Source organism: Pagrus pagrus, assembly GCF_965226575.1.
Source record: "Pagrus pagrus genome assembly, contig: HAP1_SCAFFOLD_66, whole genome shotgun sequence".
NCBI lineage: Eukaryota > Metazoa > Chordata > Actinopteri > Spariformes > Sparidae > Pagrus > Pagrus pagrus.
The window spans coordinates 263,986-276,896 of record NW_028175397.1 but is presented as its reverse complement, the minus strand read 5'-3'; the positions used below and the strand labels follow the sequence as shown (position 1 = coordinate 276,896).

General features: G+C 40.7%; 2 long non-coding RNA genes across 2 annotated transcripts; both read left to right on the top strand.

Moving 5' to 3' along the window:
• Positions 1-366: 366 nt before the first annotated feature.
• Positions 367-1,957, top strand: LOC311253911. Its single transcript, XR_014622046.1, has 2 exons — positions 367-679; positions 1,392-1,957. It is a non-coding gene; the product is annotated as an uncharacterized lncRNA (long non-coding RNA).
• A 1,605-nt stretch (positions 1,958-3,562) lies between these two features.
• On the top strand, positions 3,563-7,356 carry LOC311253912. The gene is made up of 3 exons (XR_014622047.1): positions 3,563-3,634; positions 5,074-5,217; positions 7,199-7,356. It is a non-coding gene; the product is annotated as an uncharacterized lncRNA (long non-coding RNA).
• Positions 7,357-12,911: the final 5,555 nt, after the last annotated feature.

Sequence of the window (12,911 nt, the reverse complement as noted above, 5' to 3'; positions counted from 1 at the left end):
TAAAAGATTTTAAACCAGGAATTGTAGTATCAGCCACCCTCGCTTCCCCAGAATCTGCTTCAAATACGTCTGATGATGACATTGGTGAGGATGCTCAACCAGGTAGCAGTACTGGTGTTCTAAATGACCACCCAGATGTAATCGAGCACAGTTTGGCAGCAGCTTTTATGTTTTTTTTGTGATGCTCCCATGATCAGCAATGTACAAGAGAGATGGCCAGCTCTTTTTGATGCAATGGAGGTAATTTAAAAAATGATGCCCTGACTAGTTGTGTCATAGATATGGTGTTCATGTGAGAACCTGTGAGTACTGATTCCACTGAAAGGACCCAGTCATTTTTATCATGCATTCACTGTCACTGCACTGCACTATGAGAAATGTATCTTTTTTTATATCATCTCCGGAGATTATATAACGTCCAGTCCATAAAGGTCAGGTCCAAACAGGTAGTTTTACTGTTGGTTTTTAGATACTGGTGTCACATGCTGACTGTTTAAAAAAGTCAGAGTTTTTGTCTTTGATCACTTTCTTCTGTGCTACTGAAAATTTGAGTTCAAATATCTCTATTGTCTTTGTTATAATTCTTAAGGATGACATTGATGCCGGAAGGGAGTCCCTCATTAAAGGACTCTGCATCTATCTGAATGAGAATCCCGACGTCTTGGTGCAGGAGTACATGGTGGGTGTTTTGTGAGTAGATTGTGGCTTTGCTACATTTCCAAACGTATTCAGTTAACCCTGTGATCCTACTTGGACCGTTTAGGTCCATTTGCCATCTTTATCACCTTGGCAAAGTGATTCCAGTGCTGAGATTAAAAACAAATGGTCCAAACAGTCCATTTTTTCTCCATAATCCCCCATTATGAAAGTGAAAAACCACCTATATTGACCCCTCTGCCACAGAGTGAAAAAATATTGTTTCTCTTACATTAGGGATTACACTAGTGTGAAAACACTTCAAATTTGTGAATCTAGTGAAAGAAGGAAAAATCCACCATCTTCTTACACTGCACTGACCCTCATCTGACAAGGGCAGAATTGGGACTGGGATACAGCCCTGGAGTAAATCAAGGTTAATAATAAAAAATCATCCAGGAACATGAAAACAACTTCCAGAAGAAATGAGGACGAGAATTCAGTCTTTACATTAGCTTGAAGGCTCTTCTTCATTTGATCTGGAATTTGTTATGTCTGTATTTTATTTTTTCTCTCAGAAATTGACCATGAATGGCAGCATGGCAGGGCAATCTTTGGCTGTAGTAATCTGCTATGCTGCTTACATGGGTTTAAATAAACTATTGCATTAGAATTGCTGCATTCAAAAGCATCAATTTTTTTATTTTATTTATTTATTTTTAAAAAGCTTCAAGAAATGTTTTATCTTTAACCAGGACATGACTGAGGCCACTGCACTGAGTGCCATTGAGAAAACGACAGTGGGAATATGTCACCAGAGAGACGCCAGGCAATGACTTTTCTGATGTTGGCATCATCATCGAGGGTGTGGTGGTTCTTCAAGATCTGGATAATGTAGCCCTTGCAACAGCCTTCCTGTTTGGACTTTTTTACTCTTTGAACATGAGGTATCCGTCACAGCTCCGCTATACTTTTGAAGTGATTCAAAAGGTGGTAATGGAGTTGGATGTGGCTCAACTCTCGAGGAAAGCCCAAAGCTTAAAGACAAAACTGTTCCAGTAAGGAGAGCTCACTGTTGTTGTGCACGTGAGGCGGTTAGCTCCAGGTAGGAGGACAATTAAAGCTCACACTTGCTCTCCTGCATTTTGGAGGTTGAATTTCCAGGTGAACAATCAGCAACAGCATGGGATGTTTCAGTTGTAGTAAGGAATTTTAAATACTTCTAAGATACTGTTCTGTTTTGAACCAAGATGTCACAATGAGGTCAGTCATTGCTGTTTATCCTATGGCTCTTGAATAAAGGCTTTGACATGCAACTGTTCATTTCTGTTTTTAATTGGGGTAAAAATGGGTAATGTCAATGATTAAGAGAGTTAATAGAAAGGTATTAGGCATTAAAATAAATGATTGTTGAAATGGCAATGGCAACTAACGTTTTTGCATTTCAAATCAGTTCTATAGTTGAATCGAATTGTTTACAGTTACAATTGTTATTTAATTTAATCTTGACAATAGAGACCTTGAACATAATGTTTGTATTGTTCTCTTCGAAGATGGTTGCCTGTAGCCTTTTCAAAAGAAAAGGTCTAATTTCCATTCTGTGGCTGAGTCGGTAAAACACTGAAAAACTGACATTACTTGTTCACTGTTGATTTGTATTACAGTAGAACAGTAATGTCAGTTCAATTCTTTACCTACTGTCACTGCAGTGAAATTAGACATTTTATTTTGAAAGGTTACTAGTGGTACAGGCAACCATCTTCAGAGAACAATACAAACAATCTGTTTTTAGGCCTCCATTGTAAAATTGTGTAATTGACACTAGACTATAATACGAACATGTAAAATGAAAATAACGTGTAGTATTTACGCTACCAAATAGTATTGGAGTAAAAGTTATTGAATAGTGTTGAAATGAAGTGATGAAATTGTGAAGGATTTAAATGTTCCAAGAGCTCAAATTACTTTATCAAAACATGTTTTAATCACACTGTATCAACACAAAATATACAGGTTTATTGAACATGAATAACTTGTGTTAATTTAACTCAATTGTTTAAGTTGCTGCCAAAGCAAAACATCTGTGTGCAACCAATGTCCACCATTGAATTAAGTTAATCCAACATGTTCCTTTTTTCAGTGTATGTACAAATCCCTACATGTTCTCATGCTTGTCAAAGCGCTGGTTATAACCAGTATACTGAGGAAGCGAGTTTGCACACATTGTTGAGTTACATGTGTGTATACGTGTCTGGTTATTAATATGTGTATGAATGTGGTTATTAGAGGAGGATAGTTGGACTGTTATCTGTTTGAATGTGTGATAAGAGTAAGAGAGTATGTGCTGTTGTGCACTTCATGATTTGGTGCTCTTGTTCCCTGCTTTTACTAGTGTATTCTGTCTATTTTTAAAATATTATGGTCATCATGTCACTCATATTTCAATGATTTTAATACTGTATCTGCTTTAACTTTACCTGCCCAGGGACTACAGGCGGAACTATAACCTGGCTCAAAGCATCTCTTCTTGTCTTACAAGATTAATGTTTTTTTGTGCATTGTCCCTGTTTTAAATAAATAAATTCAATTCAATTCATTAAATTCACAACATACTGTACATTCCTTGACCGAGTGTGCCAATAAGAGCATAGCCTAGGCCAAGAGTGACAGTTCATTTGTGAACAGAAACCGCTCCCACCTGCTCTCTGTGTCACATAGAAAATGACTGGCAGGTCGACATTGGAAAATGTATTGACCTACATTTACCTGAACATATCACCCACAGTGACAGTGTTTTTTTTTTTATTAAGTCAACGCTATTAAGTCTGTAAGGATCGTATCTTTATTCAAACTCTACTTTCCGTTATGTTTTTTTCCGCTTTAAGTTGGAGTTTTCCAAATTACGAGTCTTTTGAATGCATCATATTCGAATTGACGAAAGGGAGCAAGGGAGCAAAAAGTGCGCGAGCCGGAGATCGAGGAGAGAAGTCACGGTGAGGTGAGTCCCTGAACGAAAAATAAATGAATGAATTTCTGTGGGAAACATTCAGCTCTTATTGTTGGAACTTCACATTGTTTTGTCAGGTTGCCAGTGCTGCGAAAAATGTTAGCTAGTTAACATTCAGTTTTTATACAAGGTTAATATGACCAGGCAGCAGGGCTCGAAATTAACGATGTCCCGGCGGGGACCATAAAAATTCCTGCTGGGACACACTTATATTTTGTCCGGGACAATTACGGGACAGTGAAAAAAAAAATGTCAAACGCTCACTCTCAAACAAAATGCTCAATTCCCTCCTCCGTATATCATTGCATTTCCCTGAGGTTGAGGACTATAATGCAGAGCAGGCAGTTGAGAAGTGGTGGCAAAGTGGTCAGAGAACATGCCGACCCATGTTCAACGACTCTGTGTGAGACAAGAAAAATAAATCTCTGTGGCAGTGAACTTTCCCTCCAGAAAACAGCATCCCTCCCCGCGAGTGAAATAGTCAGACAGCGTATTGTTTACTGATGGTGATTATGTAATTTTGTACGAAAAACGTAACTTTGTCACTTTCCAGGCTGTTTGGTGGGTCAGGATCTCAATCACAACACATTATAACAGCATCCATATGATTATAACAGTCAGAGGGTACATGTTTAAACACATGCCGCTGAAAGCCCCACTAGGATTCAGAGAAGCACAGTACAGAAGCACAGAATGTGTTGCTGCCGTTATTACTGGTACCGGTGCCGCGTCGAGTCTCCCTGATCCTCTCCCCAACACACAGCCGCTTCTAGCCGCAGCGGCAACCTGAGCGGGGTCGCTCTGCGAACTACGGCGCCGCGGAGCTACAGGCCCCGGTCTTCCTACTCCTCTCCCCCACATACAGCACCCTGTGCTGGGTCGCCCAGAGCGACGAGTCTCCCTCCAGCTCTGGAGCTCTCCACGGTGCTGCTAATGGCGGCTTCTCATCGTCTTTCAGACCTTAGACCATAGCTTTAAGTAATACAATTAATTAAAAATGCTGATAGTCTAATACTCGTTATAAAATACTTATAATACAACAACATATACACCCAATCACATTTTATAAGGCACCAGTTTAAAGCTGCCATTCTTAAATTGCTCTGTTTGCTTTGAAGAAGACATACTCTGTGCCGAAATGTCAGCAACCTGCACCATAATAAAAATATCTAAAACTATGTGCTTCACCATCTTCTCCAGCTATTTATCTGCCCCCTGCTCTAAGATGCACCAGTCTGCAATCAGTTCGTCAGCTGAAGGCGAGAGTTTTCCTCCTACAATTTTAGTAATTGGCTGGTCATGGCTAGACTGTTTTCAAACTACATTCATTGCTGCCCAACTATGGGCAGGATATAGCATGTCATGCAGTTAGCCATTTCTCACCATTGTGTGCAATCTATCCAAAGCTTTACAGTTTTCTCAATTTTTAGGAACGGTCAGAAACAATCAATTGACGGCCACTGCAACAGACCAGGAGGTGGAGGCTTATATAAAAAGGTGGCTTCATCTCGCTGGAGACAGGGATGGTGGGAGGAGAGAGAGAGAGGAGAAAAGGCGTGCCACACAGCTCGCACGTAAGTCAGCTACAATACCTATTTTGCAATATATGTGTGATACTGTTCTACAGCAGAAATCAAGATGAAGCTGTCAGCATATGTAAAAAAAAAACGAGCGCAAAGTACAGAACAAATCTCCCCAATTCTAAATGAGCAAATACAATTAAAAAAGGCAGTGTTGTGATTTTTGCCATTTTTTCCGCTATGGTCACTTAGGAATTAGAAGCTTGTTCAGCCACCATGCAGCAAGCATAGCCATTTTCTTGTAAATGTAAAGATTTCACTTGGCAGTGGTGGGACAGTAATGTAAACTGTAACTGGAATTGTCACCCATTGCCTTTCTTAAAAGCCAGTACATGGGTCTGAAAAGTAGGGAAATCACATTTCAGTTAGAAACACATCTTTAATGAAAACTGTATTTGACTTTAGTATAATATTCTATCTACAAAATAAATTAATGAATATGAAGCAACAGCTGAAATATATTTTTAAATATATTAATATTACATGCCATCTCCCTGCTAAATTGAGCTGGAATGAAAGAACCCCCTATCAAACACAAAAACATACTTCTAATGTTAACATGAGTGGATGAAGTTTTGAGTCTTAAGATGTGGTCTTATCTAACCTCAAACTTTTCCCTTTACTGCTGCATTCATGGTCTTCAGCTCCACCATGTGGGCAGGTCTGATGTAACTACACAGCGATTGTGTGAGTGAGGCTAGCTGACTCATTGTCATCTCAGACTTGATATGTGATAGGTTTAATATGTAGGATGGAGTTGCTTCCAACTGAGAGCCTCAGCCATGTTGCAATGGAATATAATACTTACCTTGGCATAATATATAAAGAATAAACCAGGACAGAGAGACCTCACCTCAACTTTTATCCCAACTCTCTCCTCTTGTGAGGGCTTTTAGATCTGAGTATGGCCCCAGTGTTCCGCCAGAGCACCGTGCCATAGCACACAGACCTCTGGTCCAGTAAATGTCCAGTTTTGTGGATACCTATTACGCACCACCAGACTGACAGCTATCTTGGGGGTCCCCATGGAGAGTCATTAAAGAGGAAATATTCAAGATTTTTACCTACTTTTTACTTAAAGCAGAAGTAAGCGATCCGGTCGTTTTGGCTAACTTCCTGTCAGCGGATGGAGTTAGCAGTCCCCGCCCTCTTCCCTACGTCAACACATGCGCGTGCATCCCTTGGCTGCACACACAGAGAGGACCGCCCCTTTATGCCGTTCTCTCTCCTCATTGGATAAAGGTTGTAGGATACAAGGAAAGTTTTCTCCTCGGCTTACAGCAGAGCAGGGTGACTGACAGACCCGTGTTTCGGACCAAACACTCTATATAAGTGATTGCTGTCGGAAGATATAACTATATAAGACTTATATTAACACAAACATTCCGCTTACTTATGCTTTAATGAAACAGCTTCAGAGTAATGTTGCTGGCTTGTTCCAGGGAGAATGGAGGCTCTCTGCCTTCCACCTAGCGTCACTTGGCTGAAAACCAACCTTGTAAGATCAGACCCTCCGACCCAGTATCCCAGCTCTCGTGCTGGCAGCATCATGACACACCAAAACACCCTGTATCCATTATCTTTTTATGAAAGGATAGAACCACACAAATACACACATTGCAACATGTATATGATATGCTCCATTAATTGCATTATGGCTGGCTTCAGTGAACCAACAAATGCTGAGGAAAGGTTAGCAAAATAGCAAAAAATCAAATGGCTGTGCACTATTCCCCTTTAACATGAAGACAAACTCAAATATACATTATGTTTTATTACTGTAACTTCAGGTTAAATGTGAAGTTTGTCAGAGTGTTTGATGAACACAATATTGTATAACTTTATATCACTTTACAGGGCCTTTTTTGTTTGGTCTCCTGATAAGGTTTTGTGTTTTGCACTGCAACCATATACAGTAACCACAGTACTGCTTTACTGAGTCAACAAAATATGTTCTTTTGTGCATTTCTTAAAGGGCCAGATGAAGAGGAGACAATGGTGGGGCCATGAGTGAGCGTGTTCCGCAACAGTGTTCCGCAGTCAGAATTTTCATGTTCATCTTCATGTTTGTTTTGTTTGTGTTGTGTTGTTGTTTGTGGCACATGTTAAAAAAATAAAATAGTTCTCTACTGTTCACAAGTTGTTTCTCGTGTCTGGTTTTTTCTTCAATTCTTCAGTAGGTATCTTCATCTTTGACTGAGACCAACAAGACTGGACCATTGCCACCATTTAACACAGTATCTGGAGGTACCATAATGACATGTACAGTAGCCACAAATTCAGACCAGTTCTGGTTTATTTATATGATGTGTTCATATTTGACATAGAACTTTGTCATGGTTTGGTTGTGACTCCAATGTGTACAGGCTAGACAAGATCATAGACTGTAAACCAGTTCTGATGTATTCAGCTCTTGGTTAATATGTAGCATTATGACTAGGCTGTGGGTCATATGTGAGAAACAAGTGTGGACCACTCATGTCATTCCATGTGGTAGGTGGGTCAGAATAAAAATGCATAGTGGCCCAAATTTGGGTGAGTGCTGGTTTATTTGGTCTATTTTTGGCTGACACTTGGCACTGTGTTGGTTTGGTTGTGGCCCACTTCTGGCAAACAACTGTGGACCACATTTGTGCCATCATTCCAAGTGGTATATGGGCCAGAATAAAAATGTACAGTGGTGGCCCACATTTGGGTGAGTGCTGGTTTATTTGGTCATGGCTGACATTTGGCACTGTGTTGGTTTGGTTGTGGCCCACTTCTAGCAAACAGCTGTGGACCACTCATGTGCCATCATTCCATGTGGGATGTGGGCCAGAATAAAAATGTACAGTGGTGGCCCACATTTGGGTGAGTGCTGGTTTATTGCGTGTCGGCTGACATTTGGCACTGTGTTGGTTTGGTTGTGGCCCACTTCTGGCAAACAACTGTGGACCACCCTTGTGCCATCTTCCCATGCCGTACTTGGGCCAGAATAAAAGTGTACAGTGGCCCACATTCGGTTGATTGCTGGTTTATTTGGCCTGTTTTTGGTTGACATCTGGCATTGTGATGGCTTGGTTGTGGCCCACTTTTGGCAAACAGGAGCGGACCTCCCAAGTGACATCATTCCATGCGGTATGTGGACCGGATGAACATGTCAGGTGTGGGCCAGATATGGGCCAAAAGAATTTTGCTATCTGGGTTGTTTCCCAGTTTATGTTTCTTAACCCCTGTGTTTTGTTAATTGGTTTGCCCGGGGGAGGGGCCAAGGGGGTATTTAAAGAGAGCTCGGCTCACTTGAAGGAAGGATTCGGCTGAGTGGCATGTGGATGACAGTTGCTGCCTGTTCCTTGTAAATATTTTTTTTACTCTGTCATATTGTAAATATTCCTGCGTTTTTTTTGTTGCTTTGCCACCTGTGGGTATTTTTGTCTTTGGGTTGTTGGTGTACTAAAAAGAAAATCACCAAACTAAAGTTTGCCGACTGGGCCATCATCTTTCCAAACCAGCGTTTCAAAGTATCGAACCCCGACAATTTGGATCTTCTTCATGGCAAAGGAGTTTTTACCTGGAATTTAATTCATTAAGGGTGAAAAGTGGCTTATGTCAAAAATGAGCGTTTCAGAGCGAGAGGAGCCTGTTTTAGCACTGTACAGTCGCCTAAGCTGCATTTCACTGAAAAAAGGTCTTTCAAACAGGTTTTCTAGCCTGAACTGGTTGAATTTGGATCTTCTTCATGGCAAAGGAGTTTTTACCTGGAATTTCATTCATTAAGGGTGAAAAGTGGCTTATGTCAAAAATAAGCGTTTCAGAGCGATAGGAGGCTGTTTTAGCACTGTACAGTCGCCTAAGGCTGAAAAGTGGCTTATGTGAAAAATGAGCGTTTCAGAGCGAGAGCAGCCTGTTTTTGCACTAAGCTGCATTTCACTGAAAAAAGGTCTTTCAAACAGGTTTACTAGCCTGAACTGGTTGAATTTGGATCTTCTTCATGGCAAAGGAGTTTTTACCTGGAATTTAATTCATTAAGGCTGAAAAGTGGGTTATGTCAAAAATGAGCGTTTCAGAGCAATAGGAGGCTGTTTTAGCACTGTACAGTCGCCTCAGCTGCATTTCACTGAAAAAAGGTCTTTCAAACAGGTTTACTAGCCTGAACTGGTTGAATTTGGATCTTCTTCATGGCAAAGGAGTTTTTACCTGGAATTTAATTCATTAAGGCTGAAAAGTGGGTTATGTCAAAAATGAGCGTTTCAGAGCAATAGGAGGCTGTTTTAGCACTGTACAGTCGCCTAAGCTGCATTTCACTGAAAAAAGGTCTTTCAAACAGGTTTACTAGCCTGAACTGGTTGAATTTGGATCTTCTTCATGGCAAAGGAGTTTTTACCTGGAATTTCATTCATTAAGGGTGAAAAGTGGCTTATGTGAAAAATGAGCGTTTCAGATCGATAGGAGGCTGTTTTAGCACTGTACAGTCGCCTAAGCTGCATTTCACTGAAAAAAGGTCTTTCAAACAGGTTTACTAGCCTGAACTGGTTGAATTTGTATCTTCTTCATGGCAAAGGAGTTTTTACATGGAATTTCATTCATTAAGGGTGAAAAGTGGCTTATGTCAAAAATGAGCGTTTCAGAGCGATAGGAGGCTGTTTTAGCCTAAGGCTGAAAAGTGGCTTATGTGAAAAATGAGCGTTTCAGAGCGAGAGCAGCCTGTTTTTGCACTAAGCTGCATTTCACTGAAAAAAGGTCTTTCAAACAGGTTTACTAGCCTGAACTGGTTGAATTTGTATCTTCTTCATGGCAAAGGAGTTTTTACCTGGAATTTCATTCATTAAGGGTGAAAAGTGGCTTATGTGAAAAATGAGCGTTTCAGAGCGAGAGCAGCCTGTTTTTGCACTAAGCTGCATTTCACTGAAAAAAGGTCTTTCAAACAGGTTTACTAGCCTGAACTGGTTGAATTTGGATCTTCTTCATGGCAAAGGAGTTTTTACCTGGAATTTCATTCATTAAGGGTGAAAAGTGGCTTATGTGAAAAATGAGCGTTTCAGAGCGATAGGAGGCTGTTTTAGCACTGTACAGTCGCCTAAGGCTGAAAAGTGGCTTATGTGAAAAATGAGCGTTTCAGAGCGAGAGCAGCCTGTTTTTGCACTAAGCTGCATTTCACTGAAAAAAGGTCTTTCAAACAGGTTTACTAGCCTGAACTGGTTGAATTTGGATCTTCTTCATGGCAAAGGAGTTTTTACCTGGAATTTCATTCATTAAAGGTGAAAAGTGGCTTATGTCAAAAATGAGCGTTTCAGAGCGATTGGAGGCTGTTTTAGCGCTGAAAAGTGGCTTATGTGAAAAATGAGCGTTTCAGAGCGAGAGCAGCCTGTTTTTGCACTAAGCTGCATTTCACTGAAAAAAGGTCTTTCAAACAGGTTTACTAGCCTGAACTGGTTGAATTTGGATCTTCTTCATGGCAAATGAGTTTTTACCTGGAATTTCATTCATTAAGGCTGAAAAGTGGCTTATGTCAAAAATGAGCGTTTCAGAGCGAGAGCAGCCTGTTTTTGCACTAAGCTGCATTTCACTGAAAAAAGGTCTTTCAAAAACGGTTTACTAGCCTGAACTGGTTGAATTTGGATCTTCTTCATGGCAAAGGAGTTTTTACCTGGAATTTCATTCATTAAGGGTGAAAAGTGGCTTATGTGAAAAATGAGCGTTTCAGAGCGATAGGAGGCTGTTTTAGCACTGTACAGTCGCCTAAGGCTGAAAAGTCGCTTATGTGAAAAATGAGCGTTTCAGAGCGAGAGCAGCCTGTTTTTGCACTAAGCTGCATTTCACTGAAAAAAGGTCTTTCAAACAGGTTTACTAGCCTGAACTGGTTGAATTTGGATCTTCTTCATGGCAAAGGAGTTTTTACCTGGAATTTCATTCATTAAGGGTGAAAAGTGGGTTATGTGAAAAATGAGCGTTTCAGAGCGAGAGCAGCCTGTTTTAGCGCTGAAAAGTGGCTTATGTGAAAAATGAGCGTTTCAGAGCGAGAGCAGCCTGTTTTTGCACTAAGCTGCATTTCACTGAAAAAAGGTCTTTCAAACAGGTTTACTAGCCTGAACTGGTTGAATTTGGATCTTCTTCATGGCAAAGGAGTTTTTACCTGGAATTTCATTCATTAAAGGTGAAAAGTGGCTTATGTCAAAAATGAGCGTTTCAGAGCGATTGGAGGCTGTTTTAGCGCTGAAAAGTGGCTTATGTGAAAAATGAGCGTTTCAGAGCGAGAGCAGCCTGATTTTGCACTAAGCTGCATTTCACTGAAAAAAGGTCTTTCAAACAGGTTTACTAGCCTGAACTGGTTGAATTTGGATCTTCTTCATGGCAAATGAGTTTTTACCTGGAATTTCATTCATTAAGGCTGAAAAGTGGCTCATGTCAAAAATGAGCGTTTCAGAGCGATAGGAGGCTGTTTTAGCACTGTACAGTGGCCTAAGGCTGAAAAGTGGCTTATGTGAAAAATGAGCGTTTCAGAGCGAGAGCAGCCTGTTTTTGCACTGTGCAGTCGCCTATAAGGCTGAAAAGTGGCTTATGTGAAAAATGAGCGTTTCAGAGCGATAGGAGGCTGTTTTAGCAATGTACAGTCGCCTAAGGCTGAAAAGTGGCTTATGTGAAAAATGAGCGTTTCAGAGCGAGAGCAGCCTGTTTTTGCACTAAGCTGCATTTCACTGAAAAAAGGTCTTTCAAACAGGTTTACTAGCCTGAACTGGTTGAATTTGGATCTTCTTCATGGCAAAGGAGTTTTTACCTGGAATTTCATTCATTAAAGGTGAAAAGTGGCTTATGTCAAAAATGAGCGTTTCAGAGCGATTGGAGGCTGTTTTAGCGCTGAAAAGTGGCTTATGTGAAAAATGAGCGTTTCAGAGCGAGAGCAGCCTGTTTTTGCACTAAGCTGCATTTCACTGAAAAAAGGTCTTTCAAACAGGTTTACTAGCCTGAACTGGTTGAATTTGGATCTTCTTCATGGCAAAGGAGTTTTTACCTGGAATTTCATTCATTAAAGGTGAAAAGTGGCTTATGTCAAAAATGAGCGTTTCAGAGCGATTGGAGGCTGTTTTAGCGCTGAAAAGTGGCTTATGTGAAAAATGAGCGTTTCAGAGCGAGAGCAGCCTGTTTTTGCACTAAGCTGCATTTCACTGAAAAAAGGTCTTTCAAACAGGTTTACTAGCCTGAACTGGTTGAATTTGGATCTTCTTCATGGCAAAGGAGTTTTTACCTGGAATTTCATTCATTAAGGCTGAAAAGTGGGTTATGTCAAAAATGAGCGTTTCAGAGCGATAGGAGGCTGTTTTAGCACTGTACAGTCGCCTAAGGCTGAAAAGTGGCTTATGTGAAAAATGAGCGTTTCAGAGCGAGAGGAGGCTGTTTTTGCGCTGTGCAGTCGCCTATAAGGCTGAAAAGTGGCTTATGTGAAAAATGAGCGTTTCAGAGCGAGAGCAGCCTGTTTTTGCACTAAGCTGCATTTCACTGAAAAAAGGTCTTTCAAACAGGTTTACTAGCCTGAACTGGTTGAATTTGGATCTTCTTCATGGCAAAGGAGTTTTTACCTGGAATTTCATTCATTAAAGGTGAAAAGTGGCTTATGTCAAAAATGAGCGTTTCAGAGCGATTGGAGGCTGTTTTAGCGCTGAAAAGTGGCTTATGTGAAAAATGAGCGTTTCAGAGCGAGAGCAGCCTGTTTT